The sequence below is a fragment of the Pteronotus mesoamericanus genome, unplaced genomic scaffold (genome assembly GCF_021234165.1).
Source record: "Pteronotus mesoamericanus isolate MK-2021 breed Mesoamerican mustached bat unplaced genomic scaffold, CSHL_Meso_final contig_68, whole genome shotgun sequence".
Classification (NCBI taxonomy): Eukaryota; Metazoa; Chordata; class Mammalia; order Chiroptera; family Mormoopidae; genus Pteronotus; species Pteronotus mesoamericanus.
The window spans coordinates 25,076,961-25,100,891 of record NW_026555234.1 but is presented as its reverse complement, the minus strand read 5'-3'; the positions used below and the strand labels follow the sequence as shown (position 1 = coordinate 25,100,891).

The window sequence follows — 23,931 nt, the reverse complement described above, 5'->3', positions numbered from 1 at the left end:
TGTCAAGTTTTGAGAGCTAGAATTGGTCAGAAGGAAAACTGGGGTAGGAGTCCCACCATTTGCTTTTAAGTATGTCTTTTATGCACCAATAGTGGGGATACTTCGTGTCCCAACCTGTACATCTGCAGTGAGGATCATTACTGGGACGCCAGATGTGGAGGTGCTTTCATAGAAGTGTCACGTGTTGTCCCAGCTGTACTGTTTCCATGAAGATAGTAGTATTTCCTTGAAACACTGCCCTGGGTCAAGTGTAACATATAAAAAAATGGGAGAAACTTAAACACATGGGAGGTTAGCATCATTCTCTCTTTACCGTAAATATCTAAAAAATCCTTCATTATAAGTTCCTTGTGAGCCTTGACTGATGAGCTGATGCCCCTTGAAAGGTTGATGTTGATATTTAGAGCCTCTAACCCCGTATAAAACACCTTTGCATTTTCTAACCCTCTTAGTAAATAAGCCAGGCTTGGTGTTTATGTATCACAGCTGTGAATTAAGCCTTGCAGTGAGTTGTGTTTGGAGGAGTTATTTTTTTTCATGGACAGAAGTGAGAATTTATGGAAATTACCCTGTAATGAGTTTAGAGCCCAGTCACTCCGGGCTCTGGGGGTGGCTTCCTGCCTCGTAAATGTGTCAGTGCGAGTTTCCCATGTTCCTGTTATTTCCTCCGCCCTCGCCAGCCTCTCTCCTGAGACAGGACAGCAATCCGGTTACATCCCCTGCCTTCCTGCTCCCCCACACAGGCGTTTGGGTACAGGTCCTGTGTCCCGCGTTTCTTGCTTATAACTTCACCTGGGAATTCTTTTCTTTGAGACTATCCCCCAAAGAATACCCTGGCAAACTGCCCTTTAGAAAAGAGAAGAAGAGAAAGGGACTCCCAAACAAGAACTGAGATATTAAAGTCAGGGCCCTCAAGCAAGGACCCCATTTCTGAGGGTAAAAGTCCTGGGAATGGAATTATGGTCACAGCAGCCAGAGGACGGAAATACCAAATCAGAATTTGGGTCAGATGAAAATAAATGAGCCAGATAGTTCATTTGAAATGGAAAGAGGAAGTCTGTCTGAACCCGGGAAGAATCCTTCAGACTATAAATAAAGGAGCACAGAGTGGGCGACAGACTGCATCTAGCACCATTCACATATCCAGAAAGTTGGAGGGGTAGGAGAGGGAGTAAGCAATTCAGATATTTTATACCAGAAACATGCCCAAGGCAAAGGAATGTTTGAAAGCACTGGAGTGGGACAGCTTGGGGTAGGTGTGCACAGTGACAGCTCTGAAGGAGACCGGGGGAGGGCCGAGCGCAGGGTGCACAGACGCAGGCAGCAGGCTGGGGAGCCATGGGAAGGGAGGGAGGCCAGAGAAGGCCAACCAGGCGCAGCTGCCTTTCTCTCTGAAGATGAGGCCTCGGGCTTCTGGTTGCCTCTCCAGGCCTAGTCACCTACCCTGTCTTGCCCAGTCTGCCCCTTCCGGTGAGTGGCTTTGGCTGCCTTTCCAAGGGCTCCTTTTTCCTGCACAGAGCACCCTGGCCCATCGGAGGTCCACCCTCAGGCAGGACGCATGGGCCTGCGCCCTGGGCCCTGAGCTGCCCAGCCCAGGGTGCGGCAGGTCACAACAGGTTGGGAGTCCCTTTATTACAGGAAAACCACTCATAGCTCCTGCCTCTTGATCCCTAAATCCTTTCCTGCCACCCCTGAAAAGGAGACCTCCTAGGAACATATTTGTTGGAAACAAAGCCAGAAAAATATAAGTCTCAATTTTTGCTCCGTGGAACCAAACATTTCTGCATGGGCACTGAAATCAGGTCTGTGGCAGGAGGCAAACTAAATAGGTAATGACATCCTGGCGTAGGTTTTGCAGGAATTTTACATAAAGCACCAATAGAGGCACCAGTCCATCCTTTGATTACAAAACCTGTGAAATCGATGTTTAATTCAAATTCAAAGTATTTAATTCCCTCTGGCCCCAGCCCCTCAGCAGCCCTCCCACCGCATCTGCCTTTGGACATAATTGGATTGGGGATCAGGATAAAGAGACGAGGGCGCAGGTCATTCCTACCTCTAGAAACAACTGTCTGAAGTCCCAAGGACTCAACAGTCCATTTCAGCTGCCTTTGAAAGAAGCTTCTCTCCTCCCTGCCCACCACGAGATCAGGGATAGTGTGTATGGCCCCTGCTTGGTGAACCTAGGCTTTGGTCTCCTTTGCTCTTCGTATAGTAACAGCTGCCTGCCAGAGTGCCAAAGCCAATCTGTTAAACTCAATATGGTCAAAACCGAGAGTACCATCTTTAAACGTCCACACACCTAACCCCATTTTCCAAGTTACTCATTCTCCCCTGTTCCAGATTTGTGCATTCACTCCCTGGTTTCCACATGCGTGTATTCATTCATTCATTCACTCAGCTCCTGCTGCCCTCTGCAGCGAATGGCCCTACCGTCTAGTCAGCTGTGCAAGTCAGCACCTTGGGGGTCCTCTTGCCCTCCCCACATTCAGGGAGGAGTCAGCCGTAATGATGCTGCCTCCTTAGTGCTTAGACCCAAGCAAGCTTTTTAAAGAGTTAGTAACAGACTCGTATATGCCGCAAGTAATAAGTAAAGCTGGAAACAATTCAGATATCCATCAGCAGGTGAATAGATAAACAAACTACAGTATAGCCATGCAATGGATATCCACTAAGCAGTAAAAAGGAATCGACTACTGATCTATACAACATAGCTGGTTCCCAAAAGAATTGTGCTGAGTGAAAGGAGCCAGACCCTTCCCCCTCCAAAAAGGGAATAGGTACTGTGTTACTGCATTTATATAAAGTTCTAGAAAATGCAAAGTAAACTTGTCCGTGCTGATGGAAAGCAGATCTGGGGTCACCTGGGGAGGGCCAGAGGCAGGGGCTGCAGAGGCAAGGGGAAGCTTTGGACGTTACGGACACGTTCGCTATCTTGATAGTGGTGATAGTTTCACAGGTATATACACATGTCAAAACTTGTACAGTTGTATGTTTTAAATACATGCAGTTTATTGTATGTCAGTTACACCTCAATGAGGCCATTTCAAAATGTAATTTAAAAATATACAATGAGTAACCTGCCATAGTTTGACCTAGCGCATGATTGAGGGAACCGGCAGGACACCTGAGCCAGGCCAAAGGCGTGCAGGAGGGACAGGTTCTCCCAAAACAGGTAGTCGGGCCACCAGGAAGCTTTGAAGAATCACACACAACCTCAGGCAGGATGAATTAAATACACACACACACACACACACACTATTGTACGTAGGTATGTATATATGTATGTGTGCATTTACACACACATCACGTTGAAGGGAGTTTTATTTAACCTGCTGATTATGTGAATGTTCACCTACATGAAAATACATTTTGCAAGGACAGTGATTAGATTTTTAAAAAATTGTATGAACCCCACATTCTTTCTGGTTATCTGGTTTTTTCTGGTGTGTACGTTATTGGCTTTCAGATCCATAAAGAAATACAGCCTATGGCATGGCCTGACTTTCTCTCCTCTCTTCTCTCTGTCTCCTTATTTATTCACATGTAGCGAACAGAAATTTCACACAATGTTTGTCTTGATTGGGAGTCCTGCCCTTTGGGGTTTTTTGTTGTTGTTTGTTGTTGTTGTTTGCTACTCTATTCTATTTATCTAATGGTTTAAATGCTGCTTGTTACCACTAATCGGTCATAGTTTGAATAATACTGATCTTGGTTAAGTTTTTCAAAAAATTTTGAGCTGAACACTGTACCAGCTTAATAACTGGTGTATAAAGGAAGAAAAAAAAAAGATTCCATGGTGAAATAGTTTTGGAAGACACCATGGCAACGTTCCTGCGCTCCGAGAGGGCCCCAACTCACAGCTCCGCTCTCAGAGGCTCCAAGCTCCTCCACTCACACTGGGTGAGCAAAAACCCCATTGTCTGCCTCATACCAATGAACTTCCAGAGGCTCCGCATTTCAGGATCTGCCAGGTCAGAAAACACTAAAGAAAACCGATCTAGGGATTCTGAACAATAACACTTATGTCAAGTTCCATTATAACAAAGCTAACTTTTTAGACTTTTTCATTTGCTTAGTACTTGACCCCACCATGCCTTCAGTGAAAAGTATTGTATTCTTATGCGCATAGCTTTCATTGCAGTCAATGAACATTGTCTCTCTTAAACAACTTGGTTAACGGTGATAATTGCATAGCTTTTCATGTTTCCCTTTTTGCCAGGATGTTTTAAGTTAAATTAAATCCCTAATTGCAGTAATAATATTAGATTGAATGATATGACTGCCTTTTTTGTGGATCAGAGATGGTTGAATGTGGTATAAATTAATATTTAGTCTAATTGATTTACGGAATTACTTCTCCTTCTATTTGGTTTTAAATTTTACTTTTCTAATTTAAGAGCCTGATAGAATGTGTACCTTTTATTGCAAATCACTTAATTCTTTTGGGAGGCTAATGGGATACATATTTTAATTAAAAAAACAGAGACCAGCTATAATGCCCCTTTAACCAATAGGGTTTTTAAAACACAGATTTTTTTTACCCTGACTTTGCTATTATTCAGTAATTGGGAAATGCTATATACATTCTGCAACAGGAATGTCTTGAGGGGTTTTGTTTTTTGTTTTGTTTTTTTGGTGAAAGTTCTGAATCGCTAAGAGAACAGCAACATTAAAAATATATCTCTATGTCAATGAATATTTATTGACCAATCCAAATGACATTTGTGGCATTGTACATGAATTAGAGAGTAATAGTGTCACAGAAGCCACCTCAGCTTTAAAGGCACTTGCTTGCCAAAGTACTATTCACCACCAGGGTTCCCATTACAAAGATAAGCAGCTGTTACTAAAAGCATTCACATCTAATGGATGGTGTGGACTTTCATAATATATTTCCCCTACAGATTCTGTGGCCTAGAATAATTATCTATGCCCCTTTCTTGCCTAAAGGAAGTGTTTTGATTTATCTCTGTACACCTTCCAGCTAAAGAGTTGCTTTATCTTTTTTATTGACATAAGAGAAGCTATGGGAGATATTTATTAAGAAAGATAAACCTTAATCATATTCATTAAATTCACTAAGTCAAGGGTTGAAAATGAAGGGAGGGAAAATTTTCTTAAAGTTAAGGTCTTAATATGTCTGTACTGTTCAAATAAGAGTGCTTCTTTAAAAGAAAAAAAGATGGTCTGTATCTTAAGTCTTTAAACTGTGGCTCACTTTTAACCAGAATGCTGTCACTCATTCCCGAGGCCTTGGAACCATGCTGTTCGAATAGATTACACCAAAGAACTGTATTAATCAGGACATGGGGAGCAGAGAAATGGCTGTCATTATCCAGAAGGGGCACCTTTTTTTTTTTTAAAGCGTTATTATTACAATTGAACCATGGTTGTGCTTGTGTATTTTTTTTTTTCCTAAGATTTAGAGAGAGGGGAAGGAAAGGAGAGAGGGAGAGAAACATCAATGTGTGGCTGCCTCTCACCATGTCCCCTACTGGGGACCTAACCTACAACCCAGACATGTGCCCGGACCGGGAATTGAACCGGTGACCCTTTGATTCGCAGGGTGGCACTCAATCCACTGAGCCACACCAGCCAGGGCTGCTTGTGTATTTTTAAGTGATCTGTCAAGTTGGCTTTCTTCATGCCCAAGGCCATATCATCCTTATTCCAGCCATGAGGTGTCAAGCTGTGGGATTTCTTTTCTCCTTCTTTATTCCTCTATTGTATGGCCTCATCTACCTCTCTGGGAATTTATTAGACAGCCATGTATTAAGTTCCCATCATGTGTCAGCAGCCCCTGTGCTTGGTACCAAGGATATAGCTATGAACAAGAACTTCATGGTGCCCACCTTCATAGGAAGTACTAAGTGGAATAATAAACAGTCACATAAGTCCTTGAGTCCATGAAGCACTTTGTAATATAACTATCAACCCGTCCACAAGTGTTATATGACATTGCTGTCCTCATGGCTTCATCCAGGTCCCACCTCTTCTATCACCCTTTCTATCACCATTTGTATCAGTCAGTACTGGCTAGATTATGCTGTAGTAACAACCAAGAGGCTCCACAGCTTAAAACACAACTCTCATTCTGCGAACTGTCCATGGGACGTTGGCTGGAGGGAGGCACTGCTCCTTGTGGTAGGTGTCATTCCACATGCAAAGCCGATGATGCGCCACTAGTGAGACTAGAGTATTGCCAGCCCTGGTGGCAGGACAAAAAGATGCACTGACCCCTAAAACCTCTGTCTGGAAATGACACTTAGTACTTTTGCTCGCTTTTCATTGACAAAGCAAGTTCCATGACCAACCCTGACGTCAGAGGTTGGGGAAATATACTCCTCCCCCAGGGAGAGGACCAGATATTCACACCACATGGTGCCCTGTGATCTGTTTTTATCTTGGTATTCATGTAGATCTTATTGGAACTCAATCTTTTCAACCCTGTGTTGTTGCTAAACTTTGTAGATGGGCATGTCTGCCTAATAAGATGGTAAATTCTTTGACAGCCAGCACCACGTCTTCTGCTTCCATGTATGTGACTTAACATGATGTTATCCTTAATATGAGATGCTTAAAAATGCTTCTGATTATATCAAGGAGGGAATGAAGGGAGAATAATTCAACTCTTTCCATGTGTTAATATAGAGCTTTATAGTTTACTAAGGATCTGTGCACACTGTCTCTTTTATTATTATTATTATGCCTTTTACAGATCAGGAAAGTGAGACCTAGAACTTTCACATGACTTGCTCAGTGCTGCACACACACAAAGTGATTGAGCCCTGTCTGAAACCATGACTTCTAAACCCCAGACCACTGCTTTTCCTACCCTTCTCGTTAATTTTTTCTTGTGCTGAGGATTACACAGAGGAAGGCAGAAGGAGGTTTCAGAAAGAGTTGAAAGCCCTCGCCCAGGACGGGGATATAGCTCCTGGTATTTGGATCTCAGTAAAGCTGAGGGACCAGGTAGCCACAACGCTCAGCTTGTATGTAGCAGGTCAGTGTATTAGTTCCGTGTGGCTGCCGTAACATATGCCGCAGACCCTATTGTCTGGTAGCCTCAAGTCAGAAGTTCAACGTTAGCTTCACTGGGCCAATGTCAAGGTGTGGGCAGGGCCCACACCCTCTGGCGGCCTAGGGAAGAATCTGTTCCTGGACTCTCCCAGCTTCTGGTGGGCATTCTCGGACTGTGGCCGCCCCTCCAGCCTCTGGGTCCTTTGTCTGTAGGCATCTTCCTCTGCCTCTCCTTTATAGGGACGTTTGTGATTGGATTTAGAACCCACCCAGCTAATCTGGGTAATATCTCCATATCAGGATTGTCAGCTTGATTATATCTGCAATATCCACAAACGCCCTTTTTTCTTAAAACATAACCTTTACAGGTTCCAGGGATGAGGCCCTGATGTCCCTTTGGGACCACCCTTCAACCTACTACAGTCAGGATGGTGGGAACCCCCTTTCTGCCCCAGCTTTCTTCTCCCCTGCTCCGCGCCTCCACCGTCCTCCCCCAGCTCTCGCCGCACCGGGCGGTGCAGATCGTGTGGTGTTTGGGAGGCGCTCCAGAGTCCAGCACACCCCTAGGGGGTTCCTAAGTCTGACCAGCCTCTTGGCTGTGTGTCTCCGGGTGGGTTACCTGCTCTGAGCCTTGACATTCTTCTGTGTAGAGGCAGAGGCTTTAGAGCCAACATGCAGCTTAGCGGGAGATAACAGATGAGAGAGGGGCTGGCAGGGGCACCTTGCAGAGGACCACCACCCCCGCGGCCATGCACTGCGCTGTCCGCCTGTCCAACACGCAGGCCCTTCGCCCTCCGCACCCAGCCTTGGGCAGAGTGGGCTGGAGGAAGAAGGTGCTGCCCACTGAGATTCCCCCGCCCGTTATTTTTCTTGGTGAAGTTGAAAACACATGATGTTTATTAAGTAATTTATCATCCTTTCCTAGAAGGGTTATTCCATTTCATGGGTGAGCAGTTTACTGCCAGAGAATGATGTCTTCTTCCAAAATGATGTATAACATGATTTGATATGTACGTTTTTAGATACTTGGATGTTTTTTTCTCTCAGCATTTAAACTTGAAAGTAGTGTAATGCGTGTTCATTGGCACTGTTCCTTTTGAGAAAGAGACATGTGCATGGTGCGGTGACCTCATTTTCCATTTCTAAACTACTATGTAGAACCTATATAAGTACACATAAATTCCAGTAAATTTTAGTATTTACTAAATACTAAGTATTTAGTAATAAATGACATAGGCAATATGCCTTCACAGCATTAAGTCTATGAAGAAAAGTAAACAGTTATATTAATTGTCAAGGAAATTAATACAAAGGAATAAACCAAGAAATAAAGCCATGTTTTTTTCCTCAGAAATGTTTGTGATTTCACATACACTCACTGTCTGCCTCCAGAATAAAAAACTCTGGCCTATTGTGTTTATAATGCAGCCCCTTCAGACATCTGCCTTATTTTTAGGAAGTTTGTATCGTAATGCAAAGAGGATAAGCGGGTGACTCGCCATCTCTGACCTTAGGACGTTAAGGGCCTGAAGTGCTGGGTTGAGAGGGACCGCGAGACCAACACCCGGCTGGGTGAGGAGTTCTGTGATCTGTCAGTCATGTCTGCCACGGAGAAGGGACAGAGGGACACAGGTGTGACACAGTGTGACAGCCGAACAAGCAGGTATTGGAATGCACTTCACCTAGGCCCTTACACACTCAGGTTGCCGCCAGAGTCATCAGTAAGCAGTAGCTTTTACACCGGGACGGTAAAACTGGCGGGAGGTCAGGTATTGAATACTCTCAACACGATCTTCGCTGAAGTTTAGTCGTTTCTTGAAAAATATCTATTAAGATAGAAAGGAAGGAGAGAATTGTTTGCTTAGAAAACCGACTGTGGTTGCAAAGGGGAAACATTTTTAGGGCCCCGTGGTGAATCCGAGGCCCTGAGTGTGCAGCCCCTGCCCGCACGGCCGGCCACGCGCGCAGCGTTCAGGACGACCAAGCGTGCCGCCCTGTGCGTGGTCCATTTGTTTGTGGATAAACAGCATAAATGCAGTGTCCTAGTATTAAATATTTAAAGCGTCTGCAGTGTCCACAGAAGACACATAGTGCTTGCAGCAGTGTGGCATTTTGTTTTTGTTTGCCACACCTCTGGAAGAAAATTGGGAACCCCAGCCCTGCACTCACAATTTACCTGTTCTTGGGCAAGTTACATAACCCTTCCTGCACCCTAGCGTCCTTATCAGATAACATTGCCCACTGCCAAGGAGTAAATGGGCTACTCTTGCTGAGATCCGAGCACAGTGCCTGACACATATCTAGTAAGTGCTTTTGCCCTCCATTTCCATTCCTTCCTGCTGACTTCTGACCCCTGCAGGCTGTTTCCAGGCTTTTCCTGGGTTTGGCCACTTGGAGGTGCTGGAGACAATATATAGAAGCCAGGGTTCCTCTCCCGGGCTCTGGCTCATCTGAATGGCCTTGACCTTGACCCCAGGGCTCAGGTAATACCACTGCCTCCCCTGGGCCCTTCAGCCTGAGGCTGGTAGGTTGCTAAGCTTTGTACCTCACTATCTTCTATTTGCTTTTTGACCCTTGTCACCAATTCTATTAAATTCCCTCTGTTTCAAATATTTACAGCAGTTTTTGTTTTCCTTATTGTGCCTTGACTGATAAAGACTAGGTAGGTGTGTGCTGTTGCCGGAGTTGCTGTTACTGTTGTCTCATGTGCTTTGCCAAGGCATCCGGCCCACGGCCCATGGGCCACGTGCAGCCCAGCACGGCTACGGATGTGGCCCAACACAAAATCGTTAATTTACTTAAAACATTTCTTAGTTTTATTACTAAGTTTTATACTAGATTTTATTACTTACATATGTACATTTTCTATATTAGTGACCACAAACTTGGGACCTGCTTGACGATTTTCAGAGATTATGGGAAGGGCTGCTGCATAATTAGGGTTATTATATGAGGACAGTTTTGCTTACCTGTGGTGACAGATACCATGAAAATTATGCATGGACTTTTCTTTTTGGCTCATTAGTTTTCATTAGTGTTTGTGTATTTGATGTGTGGCCCAGGACAACTCTTTTTCTTCATGTGTGGCCTAGAGACGCCACAAGGTCCCCCTGCTCTAGAGGGAACTCTGAAGGGCACTGAGACTCAGGAAGTGAAGTGAACGAACCAGGACGCCACCGCGGGTGGGTGACAGACCTCAGCGTCAGGTTTTTTTCACCGAATCTCTTCTTCTACCAGCCTTCAGATGGGCCAGGTTTTTTGTTGTTGTTTTTTTTTTTTATAAATAATTTTTAAGGGTTTTTTTAACATGAATTTTTAGAGAGCGAGAGGAACGGAGGGAGGGGAAGAGACAGAGAGAGACATACATGGATGTGTTGTTCCCACTTCTTTATGCATTCATTGGTGGCTTCTTGTATGTGCCCTGACCTAACTGGGGATTGAACCCACAACCTTGGCTTGTTGGCACAGAGTTCTAACCAACTGAGGGACCCAGACAGGGTTGGGCTGGTATTGTCAACTCTAATCAGTCTGAATTTACAATGTATTCAAATTATAGGTCTCTGGTAGCTAAACTAATAAAATGGCTCTTTGGTGTTTAAAAGGACCAGTGTGGTGCATCCCACCACTCTTTGAAAATAAGGTGTTTTACTTAAGGTAAGTAATTTAGCGTTTTTGCAGAAAGGATATTCCTTTAATTACTAAGATGATTCAGAGTTCAAAATTACTAATTCAGTCTTCTAACTGCATCAAGAGCATTTAAATATACATTTTCTACTCAATAAGTCATGAATTTGTTTAATTTATCGCCAGCGCGCTCCAAAGTCATCCATGTAGACCTTGAGCTGTGAGCATTTGCTTCTCTCCTTCTGGCTAATTCTGACACATCTCGCCTGTCATATTTTTCTGAAATTCTAAAAATGGGATTGCATACTGTTTAAAGTGATTGTTGTGTTCCCAAAGAGAAATTATAAAACTTGTTTAAATAATGTTGTTTCCCTTCATTTTCTCAAAAATGTTTTTCCTGAGTAGAAAGTGGAATTTAGAGTCTGGTAGACCAGTGGTGCTCAAACTTAAGCACATATCAAATAGCTGCAGGACTTTATAAAGCACAGACGGTTAAGTTCCATCTTCAAAGTTTCTGATTCTGTGTTTCCGGGGTAGGGCCTAAGAACATGCATTTCTAACGCGTTCCCAAGTGAGGCTGATTTTATTTGCGGACCCTACATTGAAGAACACTGCTTTAGGCTGAAGAAAGAATTTGCCAAGAATAAGCATGAATGCTTTTAGTCTTGTAGTGTTAAGAGAAAGCAATGAGGGTGGCAGATTTAAATAATTATTCTGTTTAGCCAAAAGGCTCCACTCTTTCTTAGAAAATCAATTTGGAATACATGAGTTCCCTTTCTGAAAGGCGGAAAGATAATACACAGAAAAGGATTTACCATTATGATAATGAAACTTCAATTTAGGACCCCTTTCCAGGCTCTGGGAGGGGGCCTAGCAGTAAGTTCAAATGGTTTTTGTAAAATTTGCAAAAGGAAGATATTTTTGTATTCTTTTTCTTAAAGAGGGACCCAGAAATTGTCTAAGCTTTAACTCCCATAAAATCTGAATCAACTCTGATAATTTAAGTAGTATAATTAATATGAAAGGACTAGTTGGTAACAAAGAGAAGTTGTTTTGTAGGCTAAGCAGTCTCCAAGTGCCAGAAATAAGGGCAAGTGGGGACGTAAGTCTCATATGTGAACTTTGTGTGGAACTTACTTTAATTGAATGAGCCCAGTGGGGCATTTAGGCAGAGATAAATCCAAGTTGCTTTTAGAGTGTCCACTAAATGTGCGCTATATTTTATTTTCTATTTATTTGTTTCATTTATATGTGACAAGAGCAGATTTGAAGAATGAAATGGGTTCAAGTTCTGGCTTCACGTCTTATAAATACACTCATTCTCTTTGAGCTCTTTTGTCTGTAAAAGGACATGGTAATAATAATAATTGCCACCTTAATCGGGCTAATGGTGTAATGAGATGATAGACATGAACAGACATTTGTTCATACCTGAAGATAGAAAGCTGTTCGTATCTGAAGATAAAGGATGCTACAAAAAATGTTAGTAATTATTCGTTACACAGTGCTACACAAATAGTACACTAATAGCTCATATTAATTGAATGACTGAAGGGCCATTCTGTGAGATCGAGTCAGCAAACTTTTTCTGTAAAAGGCCAGACTATAAATATTTTAGGTTTTGTGGGTCACTGTCTCTGTCTTAAATACTCAGCTTGGCCAGTGGAAGGCAAGAGCAACCCTAGGCAAGATATAAATGAATGGCTATGTCTGTGTTCCAGTAGAGCTTTATTTATAGAAACAAGGACAGCTATGCTAGATGTACCAAAAGTCACCCAAAATGCCACTGTCCTTCAGAGGCATCCAAAATGCCTCTTATGAGCATTAGATAAAACAAATACTAGCAATTATAAATGATGTTTTTACTTAAACTCAACACTGAAGGATCAAAGTGCTGGCAAATGTTATCTGCCTTACTGTCCATACTCCCCTAACGGAGCAAATATCTCTTTGGGGGATGAAGACTCTTAAGTGGATTATGGAAGGCAAAGAGTGGGGAGGAGGACGGAGTCAAGGTTAAGTTAAGGGTCAGAACAGCAGCTTATTTCTTTTTATGCTTCTTTGTGCTGTAAGTGGCCATAACAGGGTTAGCTCTCCTTTGGGACTCAGCCTCAACAGCAAGCTCGTAAGAACGGAGTTTCGTGACCACCAAGAAACTCAGTGGTTCTATTTTGTAACCTCTTGATTTTTTTTTTTTTTTTAATCACTGATATGCTCAGGTGTGTGAACATTGGAAAACTGAAATAAACCAAAGGAGTTTTAGAAAACCATTAAAAGACAGTTGCCTACACATCTAAAAAGGGAGATTAATCATGAACTGTAAATAAAGTTTCTATAAACATTCACATACAGATTCTTGTGTGAACTTAAGGTTTCACTTCTTTTGGGTAAATACCTAGGAATGAGATTGCTGGGTTATATGGTACTGGTATATTTAACTTTATAAGAAACTACCAAACCACTTTATGAAGTAGCTGTAGTATTTTACTTTACCACCAGCAGTGTAAGCATTCCAGTTGCTAAGCATCCTCACCAGCTACAGGTGGTGTTGCCAAGTTTTTGTTTCTTTGTCAGATTTTGTTGTTTTTATTACAGCATTCTAAAATGTGTAATGTGGTAACTCATGGCAGTTTTAATCTGCATTTTCCTAACTAATAATGATATTGAGCATCTTTCACAGGCTTATGAAAACCATATTATCTTCTTGGGCGAAGTGTCTGTTTAAATTTGTTGCCCATTTTTAGAATTGAGTTGTTTGCTTTCTTATTACTGGCATTATTCATAATTGCCCAAAACTGGAAACAACATGAATATCCATCAACTGGCGGATGGATAAACAAAATATGGTCCATCCATACAATGATATTCTCAGCAATAAAAAGGAATGAGCTACTGATACACTCAACAGTTCTGCTAAGTGAAAGATGTAAGGTTCAAAAAGCTGTATACACTATGATTCCATTTGTATGAATCTGGGGAGAGGCAAAAACTATAGCGACAGAAGCTAGGTCAGGGGTGGACGAGAGGGTGAGAGAAAGTACAATTTTTTTCTCTTGGCCTTCACTCCACCAGACCCAGCCTCCCACCCCTGCCTCTGTCTTCTCAGTGGACTCAGTATCAGTGTAAGCTAGAGTTTCTAACACAGAAACACAAACATGAAGTTTCTTTAGCTTTAATCACGGACATTGACGGACAGCAGGCATTTCTTCTGGCCCTTTATTTCTGTTCCTGGGTGGTTACGGAGTCGGCCTGGCTCTGCCTGCCTTGGGCTCTCAGTGCCCCCGTGTAACTGAACTGTCGGAGGCCCGTCCCTGTGGCACCTTGGTGCATGACCCAACAATGAGTATTGGAAGGAACAGGTCTTTACTTACAATATTCCAACCTTGGGGGGCTCAGAGCACTTATGCTTGGAGCCCTCCTTCCCCACGCGACCCAGCACCTTGTTCCCCAAAAGGCTAAAAGCTAAAAGCTAACCCAGCAGTTCCCCCGTCTCTCTGGAAGGTACCAAAGTCGGCATCCTCAGGCAGCAGCTCTCTCCTTCAGGGTCTGAAGTACCTTGTCATCAGCCTCCGTGTTATAGTCCAGGAAAGCATGTGCCGTGGTGCCCTGGATCGGTGACGTTCAGGAAATATATAAGTCCTGAGAGTCCAGATAGAGTCCAGGTTTGCAAGGCAGCAGGTCAGCATTGTGCAAGGGAGGGTCTTCAGAGTCAGTTAGAGCAGGCACAGTCAGAGCAGAACATGTCCCCTTAACTACACCAGGCCACGTGGCCAGACCCCGACTACAGGCTACGTAGGTGCTTGCTTCCTCTCCCTCTCTCATGGCTCTTCCACTCCCTTCCAAGCTGCATGGGTGACCCCCTCATGGTTGTCCGCCTGAGTTTTCATCCTGACCCTGAGCCTCCTGCATGACCTCACCTCCGGCTCCTCCCACAACGAGCGACACTTGCCAGTCCTCCTGTATAGTTTACATCCATTTGGCTGCCATCCCCAGTCAGGGCAAGAGTGACTCAGCGATCCAGGGGGAACCCACCTCCCCTGGCTACTTAAAGTCACACCCATGTTGCCCCAAGATGGTAACACGGCTGTTAAACTAGCCTTTGTAATGAAAAATACCTTAAGCCTTATTGTCCACTCCCCCCACCCCCCAAACTATGGGCTGTGGGGGCTTCCCCCTATATTTCCAGGCATCCCTCACCCCGTATCCCATTACACCTTCACCTCCCTGTAATTCTGCTCCAGAGACAGCAAGCCAGGGCTTTGGTTAGCAAAGTGGTAGAGCGTATGCCCTTTGAGAATTGACTGCTGTGCTGGTTCTGTTAGGGTTCTGAATCATAGCAGGTAATGATTTGTGCTCACCCCCCACCCCCTGGCAGTGGAGAACTTGAGAACCTTTGGGTGGGGGGTAGGGAAGAGGGTAAGTCAAATCTCTCCATAGTACAGGGAATGCCAGAGAATTGACTGCTGTCTTTGCTGTGGTGGGAGGTTGTGTCTGCTAAATATTGCATGAAGAAAATAAGCTCTGCCCCCTGCCTAGGGCTTAGAAGTATCTTCCACTGACAAAGATTTTTGTTGTACACATTTATTATAAATAGCCTTTGCATTTTATAGGGCAGAACAGGAAGACTCCAGGCCATTGGGCAGGAGAATTTTTTTTTTCAAATATTTTGTTAGAACTGAGTTAAAGAGGCATTGTGGTAAAATATGGAGGTCTTTTAGAATAAAGTTGCACCCTTATGTGAGTACAAGCGGAGCTCCTGCTGCCTGATTACTTTTGTGGGCAGTGGGGGCTTCTTTTACAAATGCCTGTTATGGAGTCCTTTAAGAGCAGCCATCAGGTACATGGCCCTTGAAAATAAATTGGAGAAATATTACTTGTGGTCCACAGCTCCCTGGCCTTTGTTGTCCTGGTTCATTGTGTATATGAGCTTGAACTGTCTTCAGCTATATATTTGTCTTTGTGTCCATTGTTTGGCCAATGTGCATCTAGAAACTTGCCGCTCAAAGGACATCTCTGGACTAGAGCATCAGCATCACCTGGGAGCCTTTTAGGAATGCAGGTCCCACCCCAGATCTACTGAATCAGAATCAGCATTTTAACATGTCCCGACAGGATGCATTTGCACATTGAAGTTTGAAAGGCACTGATCTAGGTCAAGATCCTGCCCTGCTGATAACCATGTTAGGATCATGTGTAATCCTCAGAAATGCACCCCTGGTGTATCCCCCTGATGTCTACGAATGAGTGTGAACATATGCCACTTTGCTAAGAATGAAGTTTATTTATTTATTTTATGTATTGATAAATATAAATTTATTTATTAAGCTGAGCTGGTCCATAAAGGTCCAAACTCGAATAAAGTATGGTTGAACTTCAGGGATCTCAGAGTCAAGTTGGGGACACAGAAAGATATACAGCATCATATAGTCCACTGTCTTTATCTGTGTCATTTGACTTCGTTCACCTACACGGAGTACTAGTCCCCCTCTCGGTGTATAGTCCATGGGCTACCTGCCTCTGAATCCTTTGAGTCAGAAGGGGTGGTGCTGATATGAAAAGAGCAGGGGGTGTCTCCTATTGATTGAGTTGTCCTCTGGGGGCGGGACCCTGGCCTGTTCATTGTAACGATTATTGTGCACGTTATAATGTGAGAATCACTGATCTGGTGCTGCTTTGACATCCTCAGTGACTATGCAGTGTGATACAAAGGGATGTTTAAGTACAATCTCAAATATTTAAGGAATCATTCAGGAGGTTTCTTATGCTAAATTCAGAGAGTTTCAAGTGGCCTCTGAGGTCAAAGCTGCTTTTACCTTCGGGTAAAGCAATACAAGGATATTTGTGGGTGCTGTTTAAGGATAGTTCAGTTCATATTTATATATATTTCTGGCAGCATGTTTCCTAGGAGCAAATTAAAATGCTTTGCTCTTTGATGAGTTAACAATGTGAACATTGTTATGACAATCCTGTGGCTCTCTTGTTTAGAGTTTATACTCATCTAATCAAACAAATTGAAATTGGATTATGGCTGTTACACGTTAGAGCGCTTATTATCCAGTGTAAATGCCGGTCTGAAGGAAATAAAATTGATTTTTTTCTGTGCTTCTTGGGAGCATCACAGGTAATTGGTATGCTGGTCAAATTTCTAATTAGGTTTGTATAGAGGAAAGAAAGATTAGTGTTTGGGATTTTTTATTTTCTTAATGTAGTATGTAAATAAACTAATATTTTATTCTAATTAGGGACTCAGATGATTTTTAAAAGTTTGATGATCTGCTTCCATATTTTTATTTAAAGCGTGTCAGGCTTTTAAAGTGGGTAATAATTTTAAGAAACATTTTTATTGTTAGAAAGAGGAAAAGAAAATAATAGAGTAGAATACCATTAAAACACTCTGATACAGTGACCTTATTTTTCAGGGAATGAGCTATAATATTTACCAGAATTTTGCACATAACTGAACCTATCTTTCTATAAACCAGACTACTTTTTTAAATTGCCGTCATTTTGCCAACACCTTTTGAGTACTTACAGCGTGTAAACACCCAACCTAATGCTAGGATTCAGAGTTCATCTAACCAAGGTCCTTCACAAAAAACAGATGTCTCCACATCACTGACTGCTGTGAACGCATAAGGATGAGCTGGAGAATACAAAGCCAAAGACAACAGGCCCCAGGGAGTAGTAGGGAAAGGCTTCGTGGAGGAGGTGGTATTTTTGACCTGGACCTTGACTAGAAGTTAGAGTTTACAAAGGAGAAATTTATTTTTGAAGTTGTAAAGGCATTACATGCTGATTGCATGCATGCTCATTTTGAAAGTACTTATAGAAAAAAACTTTATTACATTTGAAATGTGCTTGCTGCTGAAAATACACTGGGGAAAAGTCCACAAGACCACTGTTAGGTTCTACAGTTTACTAGAGGGACTCACAGAACTCTGCAAGCTATCCTACTCACAGTTACATGGTTTACTACAGCTAAATGGCAGGGATTAAAATCAGCTAAGGGAAGAGGATCATACGGCAGAGTCCAGGAAAGTTCCAATCGCAGAGCTTCCAAACATAGAGTTGCCTTCCCCATGGAGTCGTGGACAGCCTAACTTTCCCCACTGGGAAAATAAGCCATGTGATAATATGCCTGGAGTATGGCCAACCAGGGAAGCTCATCCGAGGCCTGGTGTCCAGAATTTTAATTAGGGCTCCATTGCAAAGGCGTTGCTGACTGCCCGTGGGGCTGAGCTTAATCTCTAGCCCCTCCAGAGGTGAAACTAATGCCAAATGACCCAAAGCCCTTACACTGATCACATTGTTACACTATCTAATGTGACCTAAGACACCCAAGCAAACAAAAACACTTGTATCAGGTATGACATTCCATGGTCTTTGAGATTGCCTCCCAGAAGCCAGGGGAAAAGGCCAGACCTCGCTCTGGTCAACGATGAATTCCTTACTATACAGAAACAAAACCAGACCCTACTATAAGTTTATAAAACTCATCATAAAGTGAAAGGAAACAAGACCTATGAAAGAAAGGTCTGGGATGTTGGGGGTTCTAGGGGTGGGATGGATGGTCTGGCCGGTTAGGATGATTTTCCCAAGGAAGTGGACTGAAATCAGAAGGATGAGAGAAATTAGCCAGCTGGGCAGTGCTGTGAAGAGCATTTCAGGAGGAAGCAGTTGGCAGAAAGGCTTGAAGGCTGGAAGTAGCTGGACATGTTCCAGAAACTGGAAGAAGATAGGGCAGGAGCAGAAGAAAGAGGAAGGAATGTGGTTGCAACATTGACTAGAGAAAAAGTAGGAACCAGATGCCCGGTGGCCTTGGAGACTCTGAAAATGATGATCAACTGTATCTTCAGTTGATGCGAAGCCATTGTATAGTTTTAAAGCAGGAGCATGGATGCTCAGGTTTGTGATGTGTGTTTTTAAAGGGACATGTGTGTGGCTGTGAGGCCAGCCAAGCCAGGACACGAGTGGAAACAGTGACTTTTAGAAGACCACTGCAACCGTCTCAAATGCGGCGGCCGGAACTAGGGTGGTAGAGCAACGGAGTGGGTAAGGGGGGACAACTTTGAGAGAGCAGTCAGAGTTGGAGTTGGTGGGACTTGTCATGCAAGACTGCCCAGCAGACCCTCAGCTGTCCACATTGTGCTGTCACCTGTGGGCATCTGGCAGCCCCATCTGATTTGTTGCTTCTACTTTGCCGCAGGTAGAGAATCAGGTGACCAAACTGACTAGAACTCTGTGTAAGGAAGGAAGGGCAGTCTCTGAAGGGGTGACGGGTGTAACAGTGAAATTGGTTCATGCCTCCAAACTTGGTGAGGTCTGTTCTGGCTGCTGAACCCCGAGCCTCAAGCCACCACCCCCCCACCCCCACCGTCACTTCCAGTCTGGGCTGTGTTCCAAACAGTTGTGGTTGCCAGAGCAGTTCACTGTAAACAACCCTTCTAAAAAGCTGCAGTATTGTTGGTCATGGATTCAGATGCACCATGAATAAAATCATTCCCCTCCTTGAAAGACAACCGTTACCAGAAAAATCTGATATAAAGTTGTCAGTACAGAGCATAGTAAGTGTTGAACAAATGAATCGATGTCTAATTCTCTTTAAAACGTGAACATTAAAAAGTGTCCACTACACCTGTGATGTGTTTTACTAAACCCAGACAAGACCTCCTAGTTATATACACCCTTTATCTTCCATGTATGTTTCATATTTTCTGTTTGTTCCTCTGTAAAAGGAGGGCATGGAAAAGTGAATGTGGCAGAAAACATGGCTGATGTCCCCTGCCTATTTCACTTTGCTAATTGCTCGATCAAATAACTTATTCTGGCCTAGAAACAATTAAAAAGAGGAAGTACATTCAGAACACACAGAGAATATAGTCAGAGACCTTGTGTTTTCCTTTCAAACTCTATTTTGGCCAAGGCCTGATCACTTTTATTTAAATGCTGTCACTTAGCCAAATGGACACTTTTCTGCTTCCCTGTATGTGAGTTCTCAGCGACAAATGACAATGTTGGGATGCCAGTGCCATTCATCTTGGCCTTAAGTCAGCGTAAACACAAGGTGCCTTAGGAGAGGCGATGATTAGAAAGTTGTAGGGGTGAACTACTGTTAAGGGCTTCATGTTTGGCAGGGAATCTGTGAGATTTACCTTTCAGCTCAGTTCAAAACTTGCTGCCTGATTGATCAAACTATGGTTTGCTTTTGCTTTACCGGGACTTCGCAGAGGCTTTCCTGCTGTTGGTTTCAGGTCCCGCTCTCGCCTGCCCCTCCACCTCCACCCCGCACGGGTCAGGCACGGTCTTACTAGAAACCAGAAACCGGGAGGTTAACTTTCTGAAGAGGTTCGGTGGAATTGGAACGAACTTCCCAAGTCCTGGGAGTCCCTAAAGGAAAACGATTTGGGAGGGCGGGCATTCCACCCTTCTCTTAGCTCCCCCTGGGCCCAGCTGCTGGAAGCTGGGAGCACCTGGCGGGGCCACCTGGCAGGGCCGGGCGGGGAAGGAGTGGGCGGGGCGGCGGCCACGCGCCTCTCCAGCAGCCAATGGGCGGCGGCGGCGGCGGGCCGGGAGTGCCGGCGGGTGGGACTCTGGGAGGCGCGGACGCCACTCGCTTCAACTTGAGACCTAAGGAACGCACTGCTGCTGGTGTGAGCGTTTGCTCCAGGCTAGCGGGTCCCGGCACCCCCGGCCTTTCCCCCGCTGCGGAGGCGGCCTCCCCGCCCAGCCCTGGAAGGCTAAGGTGAGGGACGTGGGGAGGGGGCGGTACGCCTTTGTCTGCAGGTGCGTGCAGAAGTAACGGACCGGGTTGGAGCCGGCGCTCGCTCGCGGAGACAGCGAGGCGGCCCGGGAGACCCACGGGACAACGGATGCCCTCTCCTTTCCCTGGAGTCACTGCTTAGGGAGGGGTCTGGTCGGGGAAGCCGGGAGACACGGGGAAGGGGTCTTCCGCCTCCCTGGAGGGAGGATAAGAATTGTATGAAATGGGGGTGGGAGGGGGGAGGTTAAGAGTCTTTTGCTTCCAATTTACCCGCGCAGCAGGAAGCTGTTCAGTGGTGGCCTCTTCAGATGGCCTGCACTGGGCATTTCTGTCCTGGCCAGCGTTGAAGGATTGAGTAAATGAGTGCATTTATCTCACATGCCCTTTGGTGAATCACATTTATGTGTCTACCAGGAGTGAGAAATAATTGCGGGATCTGAGTAATCCGTTTTTGGGTTAAAAGCAATATGCTTTGGTGTAGAAAGACTACATTTTCAAATAATTTTTATTGTGTGATTTAGAGTATCAGTGTGACTTCCATGTGAGAAAATGGCTCAAATTCCCAAAACGTAGAAAAGCAGCCAACTTTCATGTGCTTGCTCTTGGCGTTGAAAAAAAGAAAGAAAGAAAGAAAAACATGTTTTAAATACTGCATATCACCCTTTATTGGGTTCTCAGGGAATGTGTGCCTTTCATATTTATTTTCTGTTTCCTGAACCAATATTGTAAACCAGGCATGTCTGTGTTCCCTAATTAATGTGTTGGCTGTGAATCTTCATTATTGCCCTGGGTGGAAGAAGGCGGGGGGTAGGGGGGGAGGCAATCCATTAGTCTTTTCTTTCTTTAACTGCAACAGCAGCCTGGCTTTGACTTGTATCAGGAAAAGTGGATTCAAACCACCTTCCTCACGTTGATGTCTTGTTTTCTTAGGCCATCAAACAGTCAGAATCTTCTCCAAGCTGGCTGTGACACAAAGGCAGTTTGTAAGTTTTCTCCCTAAAGTTCAGCTCTTCCCTACTGCCTTTTAGTTGTTATGCGCTTTGTAAAAGGAATTTGCAGGTGACCTGAGGCCTTTCCCAAAAAGTTACAAGGGTAACATACTGTGAGGAAAGTAGCCATAAATCAGTATTTGCCAATTTTGTCTCCTATTTTTCAAATTATAGACTGTGGATGTGTTGTCCAAAGTGAAATGTGAATAAAACGCTTAATGGGGAAAAACTTCCCACAAAGCACCAGTCATCATTGTTGAAGAAGGGGTGGCTGTCATTGCTGGCGTGGTGCGGGAGGCTCAGAGTGGGCATGCGCTGCGTGCTGGTTTGGTCAGGAACCTCACCTTTCTGACAGCTGGTGTATTTATGAGTTCTTCTGTCATTTGCGTAGGTCCTTGCTTTTGAACAATGGGAATAATTTATTTCATGGGTATTTAGTAAATACCTACTATGTGCCAAGGATTGGAATGATGATGAAATGGTAAATGTGACGGGTACCATCTGGCATTCCTGGAGCTCAGTGCGCTGGCACAGGGCCCATTTCAGGTACCCTGAAAGGTGTGGATGACACTAAGGAACAAGAGGATGTTGCTGCTGGCTCCTGCCCTGGAGGTCAGCTGAGCCCAGAGCTGCAGGTGCAAACAGAAGTGCAGGGGACACCGCTACTCCAAGGGCGGATGTATACATCAGAGCAGTGGATCATTGTGTACTGGCATTGTCTTGAACCTGCTAACTTTGATCATGGATACCCCTCATAAGAGTCTGGGACTGCAAAGAGAGCCAGATGCAGAGTTCTAAAAGAGTTTGAAAAGTGGCATTGTGTATTTGGATGTGCTAACTCCTGTCTGTTCCAAAAGCTATCAGTCATGCAGTCTCCTAGTCTCACCTCAGTAGCTTGCATCTTGAACCAGCCCCTCAGGGAGATGAATTTCATTCTGTACCACTGACTGAGCAAAGCTTTACATCTGCCCGCAGTGTGAAAAGGTGACTTCTAGGTTCAGAGATCTGGAACACAGGGGGAAAACACCAATTTTCTCTCTCCCTACTTTCTGTGGGTTTTAGGGAATGTAGTGATGACACATAATTTCTTACTCGCCCGGGGTTTCAGACTTTTCAGCAAACCCCTAGGGTCACATGAGAACATACTAAGTAGTAGTGTAACTTGTTTTTTTTCTAATTGCCTCTTTTAAACACTTACGAATATAATATATTTGAGAAATTCTTAGACCTTTGGATTTCTCTGGTCCCAACATATTAACTGACACAGGATGCTCTCTATAAATAATTGAATTGTTGAGTGGGCAGATGAATGAATGTAGATAAAACATTTTATTTTCTGTTTTTAGGGGATTAACTATAACTATCACATGTCCTTATTATCTATAATCTTTAGATTAATTTGTTGTTGGGCAGATACGGTACATCTACATGTCAGGCATGAGGTGCTGAGGGAATGAGACAGGCAAGACTCAAAGAGGCAGGAGATAAGCCAGGAAGCAGTCCCGAAGCAAGGTGACAGAGATTAGGACGCGTACATGAAGACAGTCAACAGCGCAGTGTAACACAAAGTAGCTCAGTGGGTATACCGGCCACCAAGGGGTAGTCCTTCCTTGGAAGTGACATGGAGCTGAACTTGGAGGCTGAGAAGCCAGGCATGTGGGTAGTGAGTAGGATGGTCTGAGGAAGAGGAGCACTTCGTGTGTTCAGGGATGGGACAGGGAGCTCAGGGCGGCTGGAGGCAGGAGCAAGGCAGCCAGTGCGGTGCTCCTGGGAGGAAGGGGCAGGCGGGGACAGGATCCCGCTTTTCGTCTAGGGTTGAAGGTTTGGCTTTTCTTGTTAATGCCATGAGAAGCCTTTGAAGGACGGTAGTAAGGGAAGTGTCATGATTTGATTTCTTTCATTAAAAAAATCTCAGTGACTGCTGTTGAGGGAAATGGAGGTCAGGAGCAGAGACAGAAGCTGGGGGAGCAGCTGGCCAGTCCTGGTCCAGGAAGGATCAAAATAGTGTAGTGGCAGAGGGGATGGAAAGAAGCAGGTTACGGCGGTTAAATGGGCAGGATTGAGTGTAGAAATGTAGGGAAAGGAATAAACTGGGACTGTGCCTGGGATTTTAGATTTATTTATTGATTTATTGATTTATTGATTTGTGTTAGAAATGCATATTAATAGAAATAATGACTATATAAGGACAGTTATGCAATGGAACAACTCATTGTCAATTTATGTTGTTTTAAGACTTTGACTTAATTTTTTTTTATTCTCCAGTGTGGGTGAACAGCCATATCCAGTGGATGCCATGCATTTGGTCATTTTTCTAAGACATTTTCACCCTTCAGTGCCCTATCTTTTTCAACTGATTATTAGACCTTTGAATTTTCTTTGTTCTGTCATAAAACCAAAAGATCAAAGTAAGAAAGGAGAGCAGTTTAGCTTTAATCCATATGGAATAACTCTACCTTTGCTCCCAGTTTTATAAGAAACTTGATAATTGCATTTGAAGTTATTCATTTCACATGCAACATCCTGCATGGTTCC

At 44.1% G+C, this 23,931-nt stretch overlaps 1 protein-coding gene across 11 annotated transcripts in view; it reads left to right on the top strand.

Moving 5' to 3' along the window:
- Window positions 1-23,931, top strand: part of APBB2 (amyloid beta precursor protein binding family B member 2) — a 318,370-nt gene that overhangs the window by 258,980 nt on the left and 35,459 nt on the right. The window contains exon 1 of one of the 11 annotated variants that reach the window (XM_054582100.1): window positions 20,268-20,389. The exons of the other annotated variants lie outside the window; for them this stretch is intronic. The gene's annotated coding sequence lies outside the window, so the exon portion shown is untranslated. Of the gene's footprint in view, window positions 1-20,267; window positions 20,390-23,931 lie in introns of those variants that run through there. 11 annotated transcript variants of the gene reach the window in all.